The sequence below is a fragment of the Canis lupus genome, chromosome 6 (genome assembly GCF_048164855.1).
Source record: "Canis lupus baileyi chromosome 6, mCanLup2.hap1, whole genome shotgun sequence".
In the NCBI taxonomy this organism is placed as follows: Eukaryota; Metazoa; Chordata; class Mammalia; order Carnivora; family Canidae; genus Canis; species Canis lupus.
Genome location: NC_132843.1, coordinates 51,670,165 through 51,685,760, shown reverse-complemented (window position 1 = coordinate 51,685,760; position 15,596 = coordinate 51,670,165). Strand labels below are relative to the sequence as shown.

Sequence of the window (15,596 nt, the reverse complement as noted above, 5' to 3'; positions counted from 1 at the left end):
TACAAGTAAAGAATGGTATCAGAGAGGTTCCTGCCTTGCTTCAGGTGACACAGCTAAGATACAGCAGACCCAAGAGGCAACTCAGGTGTGTTTAGGTCCACGTGTAGAGCCTCACACCATCTTCATATTGGTCTTAAAAGCTTCTGTTAAGATGCAGATGTATTTTATGCAGCACTTTGGAAACTCGGTCATCCTCAGTACGTTGGTATTATTCATTGGTCCAAATTAGGCAGATGTGGCCTCAAAAGCAAGACCTTGAAAGAGTGAAGCACCGAAAAATAAAAGGCTCCCACACTTGGGACACTCCTCACTTAAGGAGAGCAACATAGCGGCCAGCACACAGGAGAGGAGCAGTCAGTAAAATCCCTTCCTCTTCCTGTCTGTCTTACACATGTACTCCGTGGAGTGTTAGGGAGAAATGGCTGGACACTGGAAGAGATAGCAACAAAAAGTTGCAGACACTTGGGAAGGGTGATAACAGACTCTCCTCAGTAAACACAACGATTTTTCCAATCTCACCACTCGCACAAGTGCTGTGCTCTGTGCCATTTTTCTAGCTAAAGCTGATGGTACCGAAGCAAGGTACTGGTTTTGATGCTTTCCCACCATTTCTCTGTCTGCTGAAAACTCTGCGAGAAGGAGCCCACAGTTTGTCAGTGTAATGGGTCAGGGATATTGACTTCCATGCCCCGTGATAACAGGTAATAATAATTGTACTTTCAGTGATAGCAACTGCTAGTTAAGTACTTAGTATGTGTAGGATGCAATGTCAAATGCTTTCTAAATATCTCATCTCACTTGATCCTCCAAACAACCCTCAAATTTTGCTATCATTACTTCTGCTTTACATGATAAAAACAGAATAGAGAGGTCAAGCAATTTGCCCCTGACCACCCGGCTGGTGCATGGTGGTGCTAGAACCAATTCATTTCAGACTCCAGATGCCATACTCTTGACCCTCACATTGTAGTCTTTGTTACTGTTATGCTAACCATCTATGATCTGGGGAAACTAAGGCAGAGTGTTAACTCATTAAGGTAACAGCTGGGATAGCTTTGTGACTTAAAAACATACATTTGCTTAATTGTCCAGCCATGCATTTTATTAATATTTATGGTGAGAAATAATTTATATAATTGGCATCTGCAGTGAAATATAATGGAACATAGTATATTATTAATAAAGGAAAAACAATTAACAGTAAATGTAATCATATCATAAGTGTTATTTCCCCCATAACTTATTGTATTTTACTTAAAAGCCTTCTTTTATTTCCTCTAAACTGAAGATTCTTAATCTTGGGTCCCAAAGGTTCATGGATAGAATTCTGGGGGTGGAAAAGGGAGGATACATATAGATTTCAATTTGAATAGGAAAAAAAATGACATTTTTGCTTCACTAGCCTCTAACTGAAATGTAATATTTTTCAGTTATAAATATTGCCAACAGACTACCATGGTATATTTAGCAACATCTAACTTTGTCACCAATAGAAATTGTAGATTTTAGAACATTATTTTCAGGTATTACAAATATTTCAAAATATCATTTATGCTTATGTATACTTAGGAATATAATAGTTACTGGACCAGCTGCTAGACCTTCTATTTAATACTTAAATAAAGAAGCGTATGTGTATATATTACTATATCACAAATATTTTAATATTTTGGTAAGTGCATTTGAATATAATTTGTCTCTGTTGTAATCCTATGCAGTTTATTTTATGTATTTGAAACATTATTGAGGTGAACCTGAGGGCTTTACCATAGAAAGTTTGAGAACTGCTGCTCTAAGCCATGCCTTGGAGATACATTTTCCTACAAGTTGGGGCTGGAGTACAGAGAAGGTAAAGCTGCCAACATATGCAGAGCAAGGCGGCCCGACCCTCAGACCATCTCTGATAAGCTTCTTCCATCTACCTTGCTCCAATGAGATAGATTTCTCTCTTTAGTTAGCTTATGTATTCATGATCCCAGAAAGCAGCAGGTCTTCATGAACAGAAATTTCAGCAGTTGGTGTCTCTCCAAATATCAACCAAGACTCAAAGCTTACAGTGCTGGCTGGTCATTAAAGAGCTTAGTGCTGATGCCTGGGTCTTGTTGGGCTCTTTCTGTGATCCTGGACAAGTTCCTCAAGACTCAAACCTCAAGCTCATCTTGTTTAAAATTGGGACAAGAAGGGTTGATATTTGTAAAGTGCTTCACATCTTTCAGATTACTCTTACCTTATCCCTCGAGCTCTCACACCGGGGCTGTGGGGGCATAAATATCATTATGTTGTATTAGATATAAAGGAACTGACTCTGAGGGTGCAGGGTGGCTCTAGAACCTGGATCTTCAGACCCTCAGCAGGGTCACCCTCACCCTGCCCACCCCCATAGAGGTAGCCCCCGGGTACCTCTCTACATGCTGTTTCCATCCTTAAAGACATAACCCCTCCAACGATGACCTCTCATTTCCTCCCATCATGATCCCTCTACCTCACTCTCTGTAGTACCTGCAGGCTGCCTTCTGACCTTACCTTTGACCTTGGATTCCTTCCTTAAGTTGTTAACACTCTCATGTGCTCAGGTCTGAATCTTGGGCCTGAATCTCATACTAAATCTTGGGGTGGCCACAAATTCACTGACTGACCCTGGAAAAGTCACTGAAGCTGCCTGAGCCTTATTTTCTCACTTTTAAGTCAAAGATTTGTCATAAAAATTAGACGGTGTAAAGATGTTTTTGTAGAACTACAACAGCCACAGTAAAGATAGGCTAGGTGGCAAGGTACGGAGAAAGGTCCTGACTCAGGTCTTGGCAAGGACAATTCTATTTGTATAACCTGGGAAACATTATTCTCTCTCCTCTCCTGAGCCTAAGTCCTCATCTTTGGTAGCAACGCTTTTACCTTTCTATTAAAGTTTTTGTGAAAATAAAAGGAGACAGTGACAAAAGTCCTTAATGCAATGCCTGCCCCTCAATACTTTGTGTGGTGGTGGTGCTGTTACTTCTTTCTCTTTGGGAATAGAATCTTCTCTCATATATTTTATGCCCCACTACATCAAGCAATGAACAGGTCTCAATCCTTGAGATCTTTCTGATGTTTTTCACCATTTCTAAAGACCATAGGTTGTATGATCCATTGCACACTGTTTGGTTCCACTGCACAGGAGCCTTCTGAGGCTCTCTTACCCCCACTTGACACCCAGCACCATGAGAACAGAGTTCTCATTTACAGTTCTTCACATTCTCCAGTGTTGGCATGGTGAGGGGCAAGGGAAGGCCCTCAATGAGGGTCTGTTGCTAACCATAATCATGCTACCCATGTAACATCCTGGGTTCCAGGCTGAAATAGGGCTAGGGCTCTGATACAGGGCCTACTCTACTTTCTCCTTGTTTGAATTCTTTTGACAAAAGCAGCCCTTAGGTTTAACATAAATAGAGAACTAAAACACCCATGGAGAATGCTGTAATTTTTACTACAGGAGTTAATCATCAGCTGACAAATGAAAAAGGTAAGTTTTTATAGGCATTTATTGCTAAATTAATTAAATGCACAGCTGGGCACTATAGCACAATCCCAGCAGATATAATGAAGTTAGCTATATACCTCTAGCTCATTGATTTAGGGGCTCATAATTCTTGATATTAAACAGTTAAGATTGAAGTCTTTAAGTATCTGAACTGTGATGTTTCTGGAGTGGATATCTTACTTTTGTGTCACATTTTACAATACAAATCTTTTTAATTTGCATATCATTTGAGTCTCACAACAGCCTTGTGGAGTGGGTGGCATTATCTTCATTTTTATAGAGGCAGAAACTGGAGTGTAGTGAATTAAATCACTGCTTAAGGATATACAGCCAGTGTATCTGTTATTTACTGATGAGTAAATTACCCCAAAATTTAGCTGCTTCAAACAACAAACATTTATTCTCACAGTTTGTGTATGTGAGGAATCAAGACATAGCTGAGCTGGGGGGCCTATGATTTAGTGTCTATCCTGAGGCTCTGGTCTAACTATCCCTGAGGGCCCATCTCGGGGAGGGTTGGTTTCCAAGGTCAGAATGGGGTGGCATTTAGCTCCCTGCAAGCTATTGGACCTAGGGCCTCAGTTCCTCATAAACTGTCCATCAAAGGCCTTCCTCAGTTCCTTGCCATGTGGCCAGCTCCATGCAATATGCTACAACATGGCAGTGGTCTCCACCAGAGAGTGAGAAAGTGAGAGAGAACACCCAACACAGAGCCACGGTCTTTTACAACCTAGTCTTGAAAGTGGCATCAGTCATTTCTTCTGTGTTCCATTCATTAGAGGGGAGTCAGTAAATCTGGCCACACCCAAGAAGGAAGGGTTCCAGAGGGCTGTCAATACCAAGGGACAGGGGTTACTGGGGATCATCTTAAAGGTTGCCTCCTTTAAGACTCAAGGAGTCAAACTTAGTTTAGTGTTTTGTCTAATTCATCATGTTGCTCCAGCAAGGATCCATTAATTCCTTCAAGTGCTTATTGCTGGGACTCTTCTTGACTGAAATGATACAAAAATAAAATCTGTGACCTGAGGAGAATCACAATATATGAGCAAAGACTGTCTGGATGATGACAGCGTGTGGGGATGAAGACAGCACTAGCAAAAAGCCCACGCTGTGGTGGGAAATCTGAAGTAAGACATGCTACCCAGTCCTGCAGGGTTTGCCCTCTGCCACAAGTGCTGACAGACTGGAAGGACTGGTGAGACCCGGTAATCAGAAGACATGGAGAAAGGCCTTTGCAGCAACTGGGAAGGCAGAAATCAGAGAAGGTCCTCCCTTCATCCAAATACAAATTATTTGCAACTACTAAGAGGCAAATAGCTCCTGTTGAGACTGGAGAATTTATTGTGTGCAGTAGTTCTCAGCCCTGATTTACATTAGAGCCATATGGGAGCCACCTGGGAGCTTTTAGAGAGCTCTCTCCCTTAAGTCAAATGAAGAAAATCAAAATCTCTTCGGGGTAGGACCTGAGCATTGGTACTTTTTTTTTTTTTTTTTTTTTTTTATCTTATGGCTGCCTTTTTTAATCCTCATACCCATCCTATGAGATAGATATTACGATTATCCTCATTTTACAGATGATTTACTTCTGTATACTTCATTCCTAAATTTAAGCTACATGGTATTGAACATGGTATTGATTTAAATACATTTCTGCTTCTCCAAAGTACCCATCACTGTACCTTGCACTAATGAACTAAACTTTTAATGTTTACTAAAATAATTGCTGCACTCAAGATAGTCATCTTTGGGTTGCTATAAAGCAGTGATAAGGGGAACCCTGGGTGGCACAGCGCAGTGCCTGCCTTTGGCCCAGGGCGCGATCCTGGAGACCCGGGATCGAATCCCACATCAGGCTCCCAGTGCATGGAGTCTGCTTCTCCCTCTGCCTATGTTTCTGCCTCTCTCTCTCTCTCTCTCTCTCTCTCTCTCTGTGACTATCATAAATAAATAAAAATTAAAAAAATAAATAAATAAAGCAGTGATAATAAATTATAAAATACTTGGGCAGGTTAGTTCTCCAGGCTTCTCCATAAACTAACTTCTGGCTATTAGGAATGACTGGTTGGAGCAAGAGTACAAAGCCTGGTTCTCTGTCCTAAGTTCAGGATAACTGGGAAGGGCTGATTCAGCCCAGAGCTCCTCTGGGACCAGCTGAGGCCTTTGTTTGAGACTGCGTTGTGGTTCACTCTTCTCCCTTTACCCAATTCTGCTTCCTTTATTGTCTCAGGTCTTGATCTTAAGGATCCGCCCCAGTAAACTTCTTGCACACAGATGTCCATGTCTCCATATTGGAGGATCCAACCCAAGACTAAAGAAGCACAGATGGACCACATTTATTAACTTTATTTTACTTTCATAGACATGGTATCTCAAAGTGGAAATTGTACATACTTTATAATCAGAGATATCGACACTTATCTGGGATCAGCTCAGGGAACTTACTTACTCTCTCTGAGCCTGTTTGTTCATTTCTGAAGAACGATCTTACTAGGATTAAAAACAGTTCACATAAAGTACCTATCACGACTTTTGGCAAAATACAGGCAGCCAGACCATGGAGGCCTGTAAATTGGTGAACCAAATACCCAGTGTACATCTCTTACCTCTGCCTTGCACCACCACACCAGTATTTTTTTTAAAGCGTTCTAGATGACCCCAAGATGTCAGGGCAAGAACTACTAAGCTCAGTCATGAAAGAACTTTGTTGACAATGCTAAGAAGTTTACATTTTATTTTGAAAACATCAAGGGAGATTTAATAGAGGGCAATGACTTGATTAGATTTGTATTTGAGAAATATTTTGCCTATACAGTCTGGAAGATACAGAGGAGCAGACACTGGAGAGTAGGAGACAGGTAAAGAAGTCTCTGCTATAATCCAGTTTAGAAATGATGGTGATTAGAAATGGTGAACTAAAACAATAGCTTAAAGACATAGGGGATGGGACAAATTTGAGAACATGAAGATAATAAACAGATTGCCTGTGGAATGTGAGGGGAAGGTTAAGCTACAGGTGAATGCAAGTTTCTGGCCTGAAACAGCAGCAAACCAGTGTGGTTTTCCAAGGAGAGAAATGCAGAGGAGCAGCAGGAATAAGTGACAACCTGGCAGAAATGTAGAGTTCAGTTCAACAGGACATCTCAGTGGAGATGCACAGCAGCCACTGAAATTATGGTCAGGAGCTGAAAAGAGGGATATGAACTGGAGATTATTATTTAAGGACCATGAAGCCAAGGAAATATATGAAATCACGAAAGTGAAGGATGAACCTCTGAGGAAGAACAACATAGAAGGGGTGGACAGGGAACGGGTAGCTGACCTCCAAGACTGAGAAATAGTATCATAGGACTTGAATGGAAAACGAGAGGCATCTAAGGAAAAAGAGAAGAAATATGCATAAAAAGGAGGTAACCAACAGGGCCAAATGCTTCAGAAATATGAACAATAACTAAACTTTATAAATAATCCCTCTTTCAAGTAGTAGTTTTGTATTAGGCACTTCAGAACTCTTCCACAAAAATTCCCGAATTTATGAATTCATTAATCAATGAATATTAGAACATCCTGATTTAAATTATAAGAATATCAAGAAGTCTGCAGAGAGAAGGCTCCAGCAATAGGATGAGCTGGTGTGGGGACACCACCCAGGAGGATATCCAGCCATCTATAGAAAGTTTAGTTTCTGTGGGCAAGTAGAAAATAAGAAATGGATGTTGGAAAGCCAGCCAATAGTGTCTGCTATGCAGGTTTCTTCAGGTGTCCTTCAAACAATTGTGCAAGGCAAGGATTATCACCTCCTTTTTTATGGATGAAGAAACCATGGAAAGAAGAGTAAAGAAGCTTCCCAAGAGGACACATCTCAGGAGTGGCAGACCCATGGTTCAATTCCAGTGTCCAAATTCCCAAGCCTATGGTTTTTAAACAGCTTATAGCAAATGATCCTTCTATAGTTCCCCCATAACAGGGCTCACATTCTTCTCTTACTGCATTGTTTCTTAGGCATTTATTTCCCTGTTCATGTATTTGTGAAAGTGTTCTTTCTACTACTATGACGTCACATGTCTGCGACTTCAGCTAAGGCTACTTCTCCAATCTGTCAAGATCATTCAGAATTCTCATTTTATGCTGCAAGGTGTTAGTTATTCCTTATAACTCAGGATGAACTAAAGATAGAAGCACACTTGGCATCTTTCAAGTCAAGTGACCAAGACTACTCTAAGAGGGATTAGTGGTGCATCCACCTCAAAGTTAAATGGTCTCTAGAAACTGACTTTTCCTAGCTTCTTTGCAAGTTTGCTGTGGCACAGTCATATGTCTTATTGATGATAAGATAAGCTATATTTATTTCCTATTTTATCTATGTAGCTCATCAACCTGCCACAGAAGAATATTAAACCATTTACATGAAATGGTTTGCATTTTTTTTAATAAAATGGCTTTAAAAGCTGGTTTGTTTTTATAAACACCTGTAACTGTCCATGAGTTAGCAAATTCATCATCTATCTTTCTCTAGAGTCTTTCCAAGAAACCAGGTCACAGTGATTGATCAGCGGTGCCCACAAAATCTTTCTTTGCATTCTCCTGTTTCCCTACATCTTCTCTCTTCCTCTGACATTTGCAGCTAACCTTGTATTCATTCCCCAGAATTTCTTCTCCACAGGAGATTTAGCTAAGTTAGCCCTGAACCATGCTCAGGAATGAAGTAAGCACAGACCTGAGTAGTGGATTTTTGATGGGTTATTTAACCCTGCAGCTTCTACAACCCATGACATTCATGTGTATGTCTGTTCAACATTCCAAAGGGGGAAAACAAGGCAAATGTAATGGGTGGGCACCAAATCTAGTATAGTTTTAAAGTAGCATCATTTGCTTTAGGTCCCAAAGCCCCATTGGCTAGTGATTTGATCCTTTCTGCTCACTATCTTTCATCCTTTGTTTCCTGAAGGACAGCTGTGGGTTATTTGCAAGACCAATATACGGTAGGAAGACACTGACATCAGGAGAGTTGATAATAGCTACGCTGATGGAGTGCTTACTGTGTACAAGGTGCTGTGCTCAACACTTTCACATACTGTAACTCTTTTGATCTTTTAACAATGCTGTGAGCCCTATTGCACGGCAGAGGAAATTGAGGCCTGGAGAGCTTAAGTAATTTACTCAAGGTCACTCAGCCAGGTAATGACAACTTAAATTCCAATCCCAGTTTTTCTATCTTCAGAGATGAGAATTCTTAACCATTCTGATACTCCATCTTTCAAAAGCTTAAATAAGCAATAGCAATCTCCTCTCAATTCATTCATTTAACTCATACATATTGAAATTTTGCTGTGTGCCCAGGACTTGTGTTTAAAAAAATAATAACACTTTATCTGTTCCCTTGGGTGCATTCATTCTTAATCCCCCAAATGTTCCTTCATACAGTAAAGTCACCTTGCATTATGACAAAGGAAAGAGGTCCGGAGAAGGCATGCTGAAGAAGCTAGCTCAGTTCTCACCAATCCTGGAATGAGCTGAAGAGAGGGCCTGCCAGGAAAGAAGGTACATGAGCCCTGAGTTACCTGTGGCAGAGCACAGGAGGAAGATGGGGCTACCTAATGTGTGTATAAGAAAGCAGGTATGTTTCTATAATAAATCATTAGAGGTGAAGTGTAGGCTACTATAAAAGATGGAAACACAGACATTAGCAGTTTTCACCCACTCAGGATTCTTCACTATGAACTATTGGGGGCTTATGAGAAGGACCTGAGGCAGGGCCAGAGACCAGAGAGCATCCCTTAGTGGTACAGGCCAGCTACCAACAAAGCATGAGACATCACTTTCCCCTCAAGAACAAAATCCGTAAGTTGCCTGTGGGAGGGCAGCTGTCCCTGTCACCCCCAGATCAAAAGTAAAGACCCATTAGGGAGAAGGGAATAAAAGCTCCACCCCTGGGTGAAGGAGAAGAAAGCATCCCTGGACCACATCAGTAGACGCACCCTCCGCTGGGGCATGGGGGTAGAACCAAAGAGAAAGGCCAACCCCAACAACCTGAGCCCCAGGGCATGCCTAACAGCTTGTGGCAACAATCAGCTGCAGTGTGGTGCTGGGGATGAGGAAGAAGCAAGGAGAGCGGTCCTCTCAGATGCACAAGCACACAGAAAAGCAAGAGATGCAGGTGTGTGTGTGGTGATGGGACACTGAGGAAGACTATCAGGCGGTCAACCCTCACCAAGGATGGTGCCAGAAGAATCTGAAGCTGGTGGCACCCTGAAAATAACCACAGAAACGCCAAAAGCTAAAGTTTGCCTGGGTTGCATTTGGACTTTTTGAACCTGCAGGCTCATATCAATTATCAGTTCTTAAAAATAGTTTTGCCTCTCTCCATTTCTATTCTGGATCTGTGATCCCCAGCTAGTCGTCTAGTCTCTGTTGTCCATACTTTGACATTTTTCATCCCACTGTGTCTCAGAGCAATGTCCTGGCTCATTTCTACAAACCCCTCTTTTATGTCACTTCTTTCAGCTGCATAGAATCTGCTGCTTCACCTGCCCATGAATTAATAGGTTTCAAGTATCACACTATCTTCTATAGAAGTTCTGTATGCTCTTTTTTGACTGTCCCTTGTCATTTTTATAGTCTCTTATTCCTTGCTCATACTTCTGGCCCTTCTTTTATATATTTAAACATATTAATATACATATTTTTAAAACTGCAATTAATAAATCCAGTATCTGAAGTCCTTGTGAGTCTAATTCTACAATCTTTCTGCTGGCTCTCATTCATAACACTTCATTTCTTACATGCTTTTTTGAGTGAATTCTTATTTGATTTAACTTTCTGGGAAAGAGGGTCCTGCTGAAAGTATATTCTTCCATAAGAACTTGTGTTGCTTTAGCCAGATGATGGAGGGCTGCTGATGGAATACCACCTAAAAATAAAATTCCAGTGTGAAGTTGTTTTTTAATTAAGTAGGTAATATAAATTTGGTATGAAACCTTCAAGAAGGCAGGCTTTCAATTAAAAAGTCTCAGGGAACAATATTTTTTCCTTCTCCACCTATGGCTAAGTTTAAGGCAGATAATTTTCCTTATACATCTCTTTGTGAAGTTCTTTTCTTTTTTTCCCCCTCTTAATCTAGTCTTTGTGTAGAGTAGATGAGATGACCCTGTAGCATCCTGGCTTTCTTTACCCTTCTTTGTTGAGTGGGTTCCTATAACATGGCTAGTCACCAAGGCCACCAGGAATGAGCTGATGGCTCCAGGATAGCTGGTGGTTTTAAAGCTTACTCTTCTTTTGGATTCCTGTATTTAATTTATTTTCAACAAGCTGAAATTGCTTATAAAAAGTAAAGGAGCAGCATGTCCTAATGGTGCCTGTTAGTGTATTCCTTGTTTGAATACCAGGTCTGCTATCTTAATTATTGTGCAATCTTGGGTAATCTATTTGCTTTCCTGAAATTGTTTTGTCATTTGTAAAACATAAATAAATAATACTGAGCTACATTTTTGACTCTCATGCAGACTCAAGAATAATGAATGCAGAGTGCCTAGAACAAAGAGATCTTGCCTGGCATTTAACAGTGGCAGTTATTACAAGTTTTATTAGCAAATTCTTGGGATAAATGTCCTGAGAGCTTTAAAAACAACACACTGGCCATTTCCAGGCAGGCCTGCTGCCCACTCAGCCCAGAGTGAGAATAACAAATAAGAAGCGTGATTAGGAGTCCACAGGACTGTTGCATTATGGGTGAGGTGGTGGTAAAAGGGATTTATCTTTTTCTCCATCTTTTGTATATCATTCTGTGTCCCAATCAGAAATGATCCAGTAGCAAAAATGACACTTTCTCTGATGTACAAATACCTGCCTCTGAAAAGAAAATAATAAGCAGGATAGGGAGAATCTCAACCAAAGAGCCAACTACTGTCATTAAATAGAATCTTGAAAAACAACAAGAGTATAAACTCAGTGGTATTTGGGCTGTTCAGTAAGCATTCTCCATCTGCCAGCATGATGGCCCTCTCTCCTTTTGGTGTATTTGTCCAGATGAAAATTAATGAGAACTTAATGTCCATTTGAAAATTGTTGGGTCTATTGGATTTCACATGTGGCAAAGCATCACTAATTTTAAAGGATTTTTAAAGTTTGTTAACTGATGGTTATGGGATTGTGGTCACTTTGGACTTTTTTGTTTACTGTGTCTTGCAGCAATCATTCAAAATCTTGTCTTTCAAAGAAATAATTATGGCGGCATCATTAAGTGGTGGATGTCCTACATCTTACGAAATACTCACCTGTGAAACTATGGAAAGGGGCCATGGTCGCCATTCCTTCTCTTCCCTTGAGGGATGTTTAGATTAAATGGAATTGACTCTGCAGGCAACTTTACCTCTTTCCAATGCTCATTCAGCCTTCCATAAATATTACATGAATCCTACAGTAAGCATCTAGCTTGAGCTCCTCAGAAAACAGACTGAAATATAGATTGGCTGGCAGGCTTACTGAGAAGTGCTTTGAGATTCAGCATATATAAGTAAGGAAAGCAGAGTCGGGCAAAAGGAGAAGTTGGAGGGTGACATAGTGCCAACTAAGGCCCCACCTGACCTCACAGAGTGCTCTGGAACAGAGGATGGTCTTTCAGAGTTGTCCTAAATTGAGGCAATGAGCTCATCCTTCATACCACTATATTGACCAGTCATTGGGCTGCAATTGTAAAGAGGACAAAACTTTGGGCAAGGAACTTTCTTCTGCCAGAGGCAGTTCCTGAGGAGATATGGAGCTATGAGCCAGCAGCAGCCAGCACTCTTAGCAGCTGGGAAAAATGCATGTCTCCATCCTGTGGTAGGGCCTGGGTGATGCCTCACAGCTTTCCTTCACACAGCAGTACATCAGGGAGCAAAATCAACACAGTCCCCAGCTTCATGGATAGTCACAGCATTTCTCAATTTCCTTCATCTTGACCTTGAAGAGTCACCACTCCTCTTGTCCCTGGTGGCCCTGTCCCCACTCTGTCATATTCCACCTTATCCCAGCTTCCTTTCACCCACAGACTAGGGAGACAATAGTGATCATAGTTAATAAGGTTTGGGTCAGCACTGAGGCATCTTCCAGTGTGAGCAGAGGACTCTATTAGCGCAGTGATGCATTCCCAATGGTTCAGCTTCCTGAAGTCCTCAGTGTATGGTGCGAAGCAGGAAGATGTGAAAATGACTAAATTGATGCTTATCAAGAACAATTAGCTCTGGATAAATAGGAGTTACATATTCTGTAATGGGCATGGATGTGTCTCTGGGCGGCTGGAACGTTCCTCCCTTAGCTACTGAGGGAGTTTCAGTAATCAGGTACAATATCTTATAAATCATTTATAAGAAAGGATGAGACAAGCAGGGGACTCAGATTATTTCCATTCTATGGAGGAGAAAACTGAGGCATGGCACAGCACAAATGTCCCCCTGGGCCACACACTAACGAAATGGTGGAAATAATTAAAATAGCGACGAGTTATCAAGAATCCACTATTCCCTTCACTGTTAGACCAACATTGTGAAAAACATTATCGCTGCTTTTTACATCAACTCTGGGAGGTGAATATTAACACACTGAGGTTCAGAGGTTAAGTGACTTGCCTAGGTCACACAGCAGTTAAGTGACAGGATTTGGGACCTGGCTGTCTTAGCCCAGAGCCCAGCTTCTTTACACTATCTCACGCCCAGGCATTCCGGTCTGTGGCTTAGCAGAGCCTGCTGAGAGGCAGGAAAATAGCACTGGCATTTGAAAGATTTGTGAGTGGTGGGTGGGGATTTCAGATAGGAGTGCCCGGGACATGGTTACAGGTGAATTTTGCCTCGGGTGAAGGCTGCTGCATAACCAGGTGTTCCTAGCGTAACAAATATCATTGAGTTGCAGTGGGACACAGGCCAGTGAGGAAGGAGCATAGGGCCTGCCTCAGCTCAGTGGAATGAATAGTGCAAGGACCCAGCCCTCAGCTTGAGGAGTGGGCACCGCTGCCTTTCATGTGAACGTCCTTGCAAGGGAGAGCATCGGGGAGAGGCAGGAAGCTGCTAGCGTGGTCTTCACAGCTGGGCAGACAAGGTGTCAGTCTCAGACTTTCTCTAGGGTGAGCCTTGGCTCTGTTACTTCACCTGTGAAGCACAGCTTCCCATCTGGGAATCAGGGACATTCTGATCATCTTCACTGCAATGTGACAGAGATGAAATGAGAATGTGCTTTTAAAGAGCCAATCCCAGAGCAGATAGATATATGGGCTCCACTTTTGACCTTCCAGTTCTGGAATGGCTAGGTCTTGGAGAGCCAGATTGCTTCGCTGGCGGATGAGGTGTGACCCAAGGGCAGCCCAGGCCGGTTTGGTGTTACCCGTGCAAGCCAGACCCAGACCTGGCCTTTATCGCTCTGTGGGAAGGCAGGGGGTGTGGTTCTGGTTCACTGGTTGGTGCAGGCAGTTTCCACCAGGCTGACTTAGAAGAATGAGGCAATGAGTACAGGAACTGCCTGAGGCCAGATAACCTCCCCACAAATGGCACAGGCAGCCCTGCTCTGTGCAGAGAGCAGCAATGTGCTGGTGGTGTCTGGAGCATCCTACAGGGCCTAGGAAGGGGTAAAAGGGAAATCACATACTTCTCAAGGTCTCTTACAAGCCTCTGGCATTCCCTAGGTCACCCATAGTTTTGAGCAGAGCATGACAGCAGTTCCCACCCCTGCCAGATGACTCCTTGTATTTTGCCTTGTATTCACCGCACAGCTTTAGAATAGTGAGAGCCTCCGGATTCCAGTCTAAATGGAGCTGACATGACACCAGAGCTTTCACATTTATTATTCCTCGGGAGCCTTCCGCTCTACTATAATTTGCAATTTATATGGTGACCTGTTTCTCACTTATCAGTGACCTTGACAGAGTGCCCTCTCCCTGCCAAGCATGAGCCGCACAGCACAGGGTGCCGGAGTCCTGACCCTGAAGCACACAGCATGCAATAGAAACCTGCTGACCTGCTTCCTAACAGAATGACCTTCAGTTCTCTGAACTTCAGCTGCCCCTTCTGCAAAATGGGCATACTATTAACGTACACGTGGGGGCCAGTCAATGCTCAATAAAGGCAACTAATATGAGGAATAGTAGAATAGTTTTATCATCAATGTGGTCATAATGAAAAGCAAAAAAAAAGTGTGTGTGTGTGTGTGTGTGTGTGTGTGTTAGAATGAAATTCAGAGATGCCATGACTTGAAAGAACCACAAGATGCACAAGTATGGAGAATGACCTTAAAGGCATTTATTTCTGACAGATGGCCACACTGGTACCGATAAAAGTCAGTCAGCTCTAAGGGGGCCTCAGCTTTAGAACTGCATTTTAACGAGAAAGATTTTTAACTTAGTTATCATATGGCTCAGGGGTGTTGGTGATAATTTCATTCATTCCACAAATATTTTTACTGCCTACCATGTGCAAAGTTTTCAAAATAAAATAACTGCCACATTCAGATGGGAGTGATACATACAATTTCTTGTTAACCGGTCAGAATCATGTGGAATGATGCTAAAAGGAAGGAATCTGTGTGCACAGATTCTTCTAGCATCCTCCTTGCCCCAGAAGCCCTCTCCACCACATCCCATCCCAGCATGAAGGTCCTCACTCATTTCTTGGGGTCTCCTCCTTCCCTGATGCAAATCAGTAAATACCTATCCTCGCTCATCCTATTTTTGGTTTCTTCCATGCCCCAGTCGCAGTGAGTTCTGAGAAATAAAACTGAGATGATATTTCACTTTATGGAAATGATTATAATCACAATGAAGCCTCAATCAGTCCTGAGAAGCAGGTTGGGCACTTAGCAGCTTGATCTAAAGAAGTGAATCTAATAGGATTTCAGACACCACAATAGAGGATGAGATACATACAGATCGTTTTGCTTCCTATTATGGCATTTTTTTTTTCTGAAGAGTAAGGAAGAAAAGTATTTGCAGGAAGAAAATGGGCCAGATGCTGACTTGGGCTTTGGAAATAAGTGAATAAGACAGTCTGAACATATTTTTAAGTAGAAAAATGATGTGACTTGAAAGGTGCTAAGATACCTAATGCTTTTTTCTCCAAAT

General features: G+C 42.0%; 1 long non-coding RNA gene across 1 annotated transcript in view; it reads left to right on the top strand.

Annotated features, from left to right (window-relative positions):
* LOC140635618 (uncharacterized) overlaps nucleotides 1-14,600 on the top strand; it is a 56,926-nt gene extending 42,326 nt beyond the window's left edge. The window contains exons 3-4 of the long non-coding RNA XR_012032954.1: nucleotides 8,939-9,131; nucleotides 14,394-14,600. This is a non-coding gene — a long non-coding RNA (uncharacterized lncRNA). The remainder of the gene's footprint in view (nucleotides 1-8,938; nucleotides 9,132-14,393) is intronic.
* The last annotated feature ends 996 nt before the right edge of the window (nucleotides 14,601-15,596 follow it).